Source organism: Nanorana parkeri, unplaced genomic scaffold, assembly GCF_000935625.1.
Source record: "Nanorana parkeri isolate BGI_ZX_2015 unplaced genomic scaffold, ASM93562v1 scaffold151, whole genome shotgun sequence".
NCBI lineage: Eukaryota > Metazoa > Chordata > Amphibia > Anura > Dicroglossidae > Nanorana > Nanorana parkeri.
In genome coordinates, this window is record NW_017306419.1 from 102,279 (window position 1) to 112,198 (window position 9,920).

General features: G+C 38.1%; 1 long non-coding RNA gene across 1 annotated transcript; it reads right to left on the reverse strand.

The window, feature by feature from the left end:
• Window positions 1–229: 229 nt before the first annotated feature.
• Window positions 230–9,500, reverse strand: LOC108785223. Its single transcript, XR_001941119.1, has 3 exons — window positions 9,421–9,500; window positions 6,457–6,513; window positions 230–752 (listed from the first exon to the last, which is right to left on the reverse strand). It is a non-coding gene; the product is annotated as an uncharacterized LOC108785223 (long non-coding RNA).
• Between the last annotated feature and the right edge of the window lie 420 nt (window positions 9,501–9,920).

Genomic DNA, 9,920 nt, shown 5'->3' on the forward strand with positions numbered 1-9,920 from the left:
ATTAGGCATTGAAAGTCCAGATCATCAGGGGGCAGCCTCTTTGGTGCTTTAATACAAAGTGCTTTGTCCATACTGGAGGCTTTTAGATGAACAAGATGCTGGACCCCTTCTGAGCACTGGATGTCTATAGCCCTGCTACCTTTGTGGTCTCCATTTACAAATTCTGTAGGCTAAAAGTTTTTTGAAGACACTGACACATCCTTACAGAACTAGTGTATTTAATGAGCTTTTATTAATTTTTATTTTCAAACTTAAAGAAATGTTCTAATCACATAAAGAAACATCTTGAGGCTTGTCCATATACACATTCAGTGATTTCTTTGAATGGAAGGCCGTTGTTAAATTGTGTCATGGGATAACAAGTGGTCAAGCCAAATTACAAACTGACTTTCAAAACTCAATTAATATCTTATGCATGTAAACTAAAGTATTTTTTATTATCAGCTTTGAAAACTTTGAATTTGTGAAAGACCATTAGCAAATGAAAAAAAAAATAAATGTAGCCTGAAGCTAGGTTTAGCATTTTGAACAAAAATAGAAGCTACTAAAAGCAATTCCAAAATGTAAAGTATTTCATCAAAACCCTTTTCAACTGATAACAAGAATCAGATAAACCCCTAAATCACACAGCCTGCAAGCCCTAAGAGTAACGCTCCAAGTGCGATCTCATCTGCTACTACTGGAAGAGTGTCCCACTTGTCCTACTTCACGGCTTCATTTTTCATCACCCTCTCTTGGATCAGCAATATCTCCTAGAATATAAAAAAAAAGATTATTTTTCTTGTCTTGTTCAAGGTAACACCTTACTATGCTATGTTATTATAACGCATAAATATCACTTTTAAATGATGACCACCTCAAGTCTGTCAAATCCGACATCTCACTGATGGGTAGGGAGAGGCCGGATGAATGACCCCACAAGCTTTTTGTATTTCTTAGACCACAGCTGATATATCTCATGTGTGTTCCCAGCACAGCCAATTGCCAAAATAGTCACAATTACATCTCCCTGACCATGATGTGTTTTTTATTTAGTTACATTATCATCTTGAAAAAAAGACACATGCCCATCAAAGTGACACTAAATTTGGGAGTAAATCTTAAAAATGCATTCAAGTACCCTAACAAGTAACAAAATCCTCAAATCATCTATGAATTAGTGCTGACACTGTCCTTTCTTCTGGAGGCTGGTTAACTGCGGCTACTGTCCATCCTTCTGCAGGGTGGCTACTTGTGTTCCCCATTGTCCCTTTGTGTGTTGTAAAGTAGCCACCACTCCAAGCTCCCTCCTTTGATGGATTACAATCTCAATACAAATTCGTAAACTAAATTTAGGATTGTAATCCATCGTTAGAGCGAGCTTGGAGCGGTGGCTACTTTACAACACACACAGGGATCATGGGGAACAAACATAGCCACCCTCCAGAAGGAAGGGCAGTGTCTGTACAAATTCAGAGATAATTTGAGGATCTACAGCCTAGTGGTGCACGGATAAGATACATTTTTTATTAATAGTTAAGATGCTTGAATGCATTTTGAAATTTAGTGCCGCCTAAATTTAGTGTCACTTCAAGTTCAGTTAAAACACTCTGCATTCTCAGAATCCTAGCCTGCAGTTGATCGACAGGAAAGAAAGTTTCCCAGCAAGCACATTTTCCTGATCCCCAAAGACAATCTGGTTGAACATGTTCAATGAGACCTTACTAATAGTTAATGTGAGGGCAATCATATCTCTCTTTCTTGAGTCATTGCCTCTTTTAATACACAAAAATGATCTTGCTCACTCTAGGACCTGCAGATTGGCATTGCATGCTATTATTAATTCTATGAGCTACCAGGACAACTCAGAAACTCAGATCCTTTATCCATTGATTTACCCAGAGTATTAATCAATAAGCATTTAAATATCAGTTTTGGATGTCTGAACCCATTTAAATCCACATTATTTAAATATTTTATCCCAACCTAGGATACAAAATTATTCCAATGTTTTCAGAAGCTGTAGCTATAGACAGATTTTTGGACACATATCTAATGCTATAACATCACCACCATCAATAACCACAAAGAGATCGTATATGGGAATTTTTCACGAAAGCAATTATTTGATACTTATCAAAATATGTATTTTATGAGTAATGGGGATACATTTGCAACTTTATCAGGATTTTATCACAATACATACACACAATGATAATGTAACAAATATGTCATATGACAGCACTTTAATTTACTGTCGCTTTGAGGGAAACTGGGAAAAACTATTTAGCATTTTTGCTAGTTTAATGTTCTCTGGGATCAAATTAATTTGGACAGCCTTGTGCTAAGGGCAGTAAAAACACCAGAATCTTTTCATTCTCCTGGAAACCTGGGATCGTTACTGAAAGGGGTCACATTTTAGATTATATGGTAAAACTGTTTGCTTTTGGACAGTTACTGTATAAAAATACATTCAGGTATTGACGTAATCTGTCATCAAGTCTTTCACTTCCTTAATAAGCTGTGTGAACATGTAACAGCCCAGTGAGCAATGGTGTATAATTATCCATGGTGACCACAAATCAGTTTAAAGCTGCTGAAATTCTCCAGACTATTAAAAGACTGCTTTCTAAAGGCAATAGCAATTTTTTTTTTTAAATGGACGTAATGGACAGAACTGTAAATGTTAATGTGTAACTGCAACCAAAAGAGTTTTCTCCATTATAGATTAATTTTCAAAATAAGCATAATTTTCAGGTGTTTTGACATGCACATACTTCATGAGTCAATTTCCTTTACACTGGCCTACCACCTCCTGTGCATCGCTATTAGCCAGTAAAGCCACCCATTACAGTAAAGGGCAAATAGTGAGGCTCAGGAGATAGGAGGGGTGAGAACAGGCTTTTTAAAGCCTTGACCAAAGAAATGTATGCACTCTATAACATTTAAGGATTTTAGGCACCCATGGTATTGAAAATGGATAAACAGTAAGGTACAGTGACCTGGAGGTGCCTGAATTAGGTAGTCTTATATAATTCAAGTTTGCTTTAAAATAATTGGGGACTTGCATGGCAAACAACTTTGCTTGTGGGGAATACACACAGCTCGACTATCATTCCCCTATCTAAACAGCAGTAGCCTGCCTCTTCCACCTCTTGCAAATACTGATAGGTTATTTAAAGTGATGGGTGGCAGCTGTCTTTAATAGGGAGCTGCAAGAGAAAGAAAGGTGTGGGGCAGCTCTTGACCTGCTCAGAAAAAAATGGAGATTTGCATATCAGAGTGTACACGTTTATGAGGAAAGGGTTGTTTAAGTGTTTGAGCATTGATTGTGTGTGGCTCATTTACACCTATTCAAGCTTGTTTTCTTGTGTGGTTGATAAGTACATTCACTTCTTGCGTGCAAGGTGTTTTATTTTGGATTGAGCTCGCCTATAAAATATATCCATAATGTAAAACTGTCAGCATTAAAAGACCCATAAAATGAAAATGACAAAGGATTATTCTGGGACATGGGAGATCTGAATATGCTCAGTCCAGGGTGTAAACATTGTTTAGCTAGTATCTATAAGCTGCATAATCATAAAAGGTATATTTAATATAGACGCAATAACTGAATGCATTTTATTGCTAGGCATAATACAATGAAATATTCATAGGAGGCTATCCATAGTATGCTATCCATCCATAACCAAGAGAAACTGATTTCACATGCTAAATTGTTGTTTCTGTTGTCATAGATATATAATAAATACAATGCACACATATATTTTTACAAGCAGTAGCTGGGTATACCTGTAAATTAAAAGAGCATTGATTAAGTTTTAAGCTATTTGAAATGCTGATTAAATCACTTACAATGGATGCTTCTTCTTGATGTTTAAACATTTGTTTCCTGCAGAATTAGTTGGTCCCCTGAGCACTGGTCCTGATTTTTTAGGGGTGGCTTCTTTCCCTTGCAGGGTCATATAGGGACAGTCTTGCACTCCTATGGAGACACGGCTGGTAAGCCGTGTGTGTCTCCAAACACACCCATTTATCTCCTCCTTTCACCAAGCTAGTAGATGGACAGCTGCTGGAGACTGTACTCTACCCTTGTGATTTTTTACTAGACAGGAAGTTCAGGGAAGGGAAGCTGACTGAGTTAGAGTCATCTGTCTGGAAACATGATGACTGTAAGTGCTTCAGCAAAAATGTAAAAAAAATATTTTGCTGGGCAATGTATATTTGATCTGGATTTATTATTGAAAAAACAAAAGCCACCGAAACAGCTTCCTCCAGCCGCCAAAGCTTCTTTCTCCAGCCGCCCGCAGCCTGCACCAGCCAGGCCGCATTTCTCTTGGCCCCGGCCACGACCCCACCTCCTATTTCACCCAGCAGTTTGCTGCCAGGCCCCACCAGCAGCCACCTGATTAGGCAGCCAAGGTTGCCTGATTTTGTGCGCCCGGCGCCGGCTTACCTCTCTGATTTGGGGGCGGCATTTTATCGCCACCCCACCAGCAAAGTGCTGCTACAGGCAAATGCCTTGTTTGCCTTGCGGTAAATATTCCCCTGCAGGCAACAGCCACCTGAGTCTGCTAGATGATGTGCAGGAAGAGATTCTGAACATGACAGGTTAGTTTGAACATTTGGGTTTATGTAGCATCCATTTAGATGGCTAGTGGGCTTGTACAAATGTTAGGAAAAGGTAGGAACAGCTAGGCATTTACTGTCTCTGGGTGGAATGCAGATGACTGTGATGCTAGAGCTCAAGTGTGCCCAATAGCAGGAATGGCCTTAGCCAATGGAAAACCCTGGAGGAGGATCAGATAGCTGTGCCATTACAAGCAGCAGCATCTATCAATGTGCAGCCAGATAGCAGGCTAAGGGCAAGCAGGTTGATGACAGGCAGGTTGAAAGGTTGAAGAGAGGCAGGCTGAACACAAGGAAACTGATGAGAGGCAGGCTGATGACGGACATGCTGAAGACAATGCATATAGTGTAGTTAGTAACAAGTAGAAGTCGGATCAGGCTGCAATCTAAATAGCGTGTCGGTAACAAGCAGAGGGTAGGTCAAACAGGCAGGTGCAAGAGCAGAGAATGCCAGTGTAGAAACTACCACAAGCACTGGGCTTGGGAGATTTAAATAGTACACCAGACCCAGTGCCAGCCAGTGATCTGAGGTGGGGGAATCTGCTGTAGGAAAGACTGACTGGTGTTACTAACTGAGAAAGAAAAAAAGAAATAGAGCAGGAATACACCAGAGCATAGACTTACTGATGCTCATAACAAATATTCCCAATTAAAAGTAGAGAGAGGTGGTGATGACCCAGGGCAAATAAACATTTACAAAAGATAAGAAAGTTCACAGCGGTAGATTAGAGACATGATACATGTGGAGATGGGTGCTTGATGGACCTCTGGATTCTTTCTGAGTACTTATTGAGTGAACATAGTAATACAATTAATTATAATTTAATTATAATAATGTATAGTAAAGTTAATTGCGTATGTAACTTCCCTACCCTAAGCAGAAGTGTCTATTTAAATTTAGACGCTGTCAGGCTATAGTCAGTTTGATTCTTATTGATAGTTTGGCTTTATCTCCTAACCTATGGTGATTGTTTGCTTTTGCCTGCTGCTGAGGAGTGTCAGCTGCACTAATCAGAGCTAGGAATGTTTATACCTCCCTGAAAAACTGGTGGGGGGTTTATTGCCAGTGGCGCATGCTGGAAGAGGGCAAAAATCTTTGGGAGTTAGACATCAGTCTTTCCTCTGGGTTTCCTGTCTGGGGAAGGGGGGGATGTTGTGTATTGTCTTATCATCCTAGGCTTGATGCCTGAGGAGGGTAACCATTTGCTTGAACTGAGACCTGAATTCAATGCCTAGTGTGTGAAGCCTGGGGATGGAAATGCCATGGAGGAATTTCAGCCTGAATAAGGAGCCTAAGATGCTGGGCAGAAACTTAGTCCTTGACTGAAGTATGGTGATTTTGTTCCCCCATTAAATTGATAGCTGCAACATCCAGTATCTTAAAGCCAGGAGCTCTATTCACAGAATGCCAGGCTGACTTAAAGTTTCTTTATCGGTGAAGGTTGTGCTGTAAGTACTTTTGTCCCCTTTTTGGAGTCTGCAAGACCATGGGTATCCTGCCCCAAAAGTTCTTGAATAAAGCTAGTTCAAGCAAAAGATCACCAGTGTCAAAGTCAGTTAATCGGTTGCCACTGGAGGATTGGTAAGTGCTTTCGGGCAGCTATGAAACTGTGTACCCTAGATAGTCCCCAAGACAGCCTATCTAGTTTTCTTCAGGGGTGAGTGCAACACATAAGATCAGTGATTTCCTATCAGTTATTTTCTATGGCACTATAAAAGTGAAATATCTAGCCTTAGACATACGGTACTTGTTTTTGACTAAAGCAAGAACTTACTGTAATTCTACTAGCTTAGTGAAATGTTGTAATACTTAGTACTCTAGGAAATATTGCAATTCAGACTTACCCATAGATTGGCTATTTTCATCATTGGATGATACTGTAATCTGACTATTCATTTCATCTGCAAATGAAATAAGCGAACAAACACTTTCATTATTACTACATGTATGCTCATAATAACATAAATACAGGTTTTGTGTTATCAAGGAGAAGTGGGATGTTTTGAGTTGCAGCAATTTATTCAGTACTCGGGTCTCAGAAATTACTACAGTATGGACTGGAAGCATTCTACTTTATAGGGTCATAGAGAAATACTTGTTGTTTTCTTTCTGGTGGGAGCTAGATTTCTATAGTATACTAAACAATAGCGACCCCAACCAGAACTTAACAATCACTCAATAAAGTACATGTATATTAATTAACATCAGATCCAGAGTTCACTGCCCCAAAACAAATACATGTATACATAGTAATTGGCAGGGCCAAGAAACATATTTCCTATAATGGCTGAACCACCTTTCGCACAAACTTACTTTCTCTTCGCCCTGCGGCAACTTCTTTAAGCTGCAAGAAGCAAAGAGAGTTAGCCCCGTGCAAGGTTCAAGTTGCAACGTGGACCTTACACAGAAGCGATCACTCTGCCTCCACTTCTGCGTGACAGCGCTGAGAGCCCAGCATCTAAGTCATTCACAAAATATAAAGTTTAATTCAGACTGACAGCTTTTGGTTTGGTTATGCTGCCTGTCAGTTATTTGGAGCACAGGAATCTTGATATAGGACTTATTTAATTAGCCCCTAGACAACAGGAGCTGGGGGCACTGCAAGATGCATTTTTTTCAGCTGACTAAGGTAAAGTTAGTGTAAAGATTTAAAGAGTTAAGTGACAGGTTTACTTTTAGGGTTAAAGTTAAGCAATTGAAGTGGAAGGTTAAAAGATAGGCGAGAAGTATTAGGGCCGGGTTAAGAGAGTTAGGTTATACATTGAAGGGGGGCTAAATGTTCTAAGTTATTTTTAGGGTATAGGTTAGGTATTAGTGTTTGAATGAGAGTAGAATAGAGTGTTAGGGTTGCCTAAAGTTAAGAAATATGGGGTAGTAGTTTTTGTTACTTGTTTTCGGAGCCAAAATATATGCTACATAAACTAAATCACCTAGGGGCCGAAAACCAATGTACTGCAATCATAGTTAAGGAAAAAAAAGGGAAAATAAGTTAATTAGGGCAGATTAGGGAAGCCAGGATCTGAAAAATTGACTTCTAGCACAGTGTTTAATATAAACACTGTTCTGGCACGAGATAGAGATACAAGGTAACAGTGTTACTTTTGTATCTACTCTGTTTAATTCATCTGCAATCATGAGGGATGAGCTTCAATTTGCATTTGGCATCAATTAAATCAACCTGACAAAAAAGGTTTTTCTCTAAATAAAACTTGTTCCTATCCTTATAAAACGCTTAGTTTACCCTAATCTGCTCTAATTAACTTATTTTCCCTTTTTTTTCCTTAACTATGATTGTTCTGTCAATTAGTTTTTATTTCTTTGTTTTTAATTTTTATTTCAATGAACAGAACCTGAAAACTAGCTCAGTCATGAAGGGGTTAAAACTATTTATTTGTTATTATTATTCATTCCGTTTGTTAATTTTTTTAGTGTTGTGTGAAAAAAAGTGCTAAGTAGAAAAGAAAGCCTTTACTTCACTGTAAATAACTTTGTACTAGATGTTAGTGCCATTTTAAATGGGACAAACAATAGAATAGATTTTATACTTTTTATGAACAGTAATCACCCCCATTACACTGATTGAAACAAAGGTGTGTTGTATTTTTTTTTAATAGTTTTGCTAGGTTTTGCGTCTATTGATTACTATGCAGAAAATATCACCAAAAGCCTTGTTTGTCCTAAAAAAAATTACAATATATGTATTATTTTGTTATCCATTGTAATGAAAGAACTATTGCTGAATCAATAGGCTCATAGTGAAATGTAACAAATGTCCCTGTCCAAAGGGGGTGAACAGGTGTAAGAGCTGAAGTGGTTAAGTAACCTGACATACTGGCACATGCAAAAGAGCAGAAACTGCAATAACTGATTTTCCTATTACAATATGAATTGCATATTGTTTTTATCTTTTATAATTTACATAAGAAAGATATGTAATCAGATATAAAACAAATGGCAGTTTGCTCTCGCTGGCAATTTTGCCCTGTGAACCCTGGGTCTAGTACTGATTCAACACTACTGGGCAAGTCATCATGTCAAGAACTTTCAAGAGATTGCATCAGAAATTAATATTTAAACTACTTAAATTTTACTAAAAATGTAAAACAGCAAGGATCTTTCAAGAAATCTTCTGTACAGGTGTGGTTCTTACAGCATGCCTGTATTTGTAGAAAGCATTAGCTTTTTTACAACATCCAGGGTCAGCAAGCAACTGGTAGCACAGACAGCGACTATCTCTCAGTCTTACTGATTGCTGCAGCTACAATACAGGCACAGCCAATGTGTATGCAAACAAGACAATATAACAAGTTGTATTTGCAAAGTTACTTAGAGTCACTGGGTATAATAAAATAATGTGTTTAACAATACAAATTAAGTACCAATAACAATCATGCAAGCTATCAAACATCACAAACACTTGTTATATTTACTGTTTCCTCTCTAGGCGGCTAATTTATTTAAACTAGAAAAAACAAACAAAATAGAACGGTTAACCGTAAAAAACAGTCAGGTTTTATTTTTCATTTTCTAACCTGCACTGGAAATAGGAAATGTGGAATACGGTTATCATGAACAAAATTGTCATTTTTGTTGGCACACTGTTAAAAATCAGTCCATTGAATGTATATATAGTACTGCAAAGATTGAAATACCATTGTTAATGTGTAACTAGTCATTACTGAGCCAGAATTGTAGAATTATTTGTGGCCCTTATGAATGTGGCTAGCAAATGTATCCTGCAATTAGAGTAAAGTCTTGATTTCTAAGCAATTTGAATATCACATCAATGGTAATTATAAGGAACCTACCATCTTGGATTTCCAAGACTTGTGCTGTCTTGCATGTGTCACTGCTCTGCTCCATCACTTGGGACTCTGAGTTTGGCTCTATTTGAAACAAAAAAACATATAAAATTATATTATCCATTAGCTAAATACTTTTAAAAGGACCATTCCAAATATTTCAGTTTTTGTTAGTACCAGATAGTTTAGGTTTTTCAGTCCTCTTTCCCCCAAATTTTTGACAACAGGAAAAACAAACAAGACAATTGACATGAAGATGCATGCCAAGTATGGGTGAGAAAAAACAATAATAAAGTAAGAAAACAAACCTTCTTGGTGTGTCCACTTCTAGGTAGCAAATTAAAGGAGTCAGACAGGGGGATTCATCAAGACTGGAGCAGATAAACTCTGGAGCAGCTGTGCATGGCAACCAATCAGCTTATTTCTTTCATTTTCAAATCTTAGCTGAACAAATTGAAGAGAGATGCTGATTGGTTGCCCTTGCCAACTGCCACAGATTTTGTCTG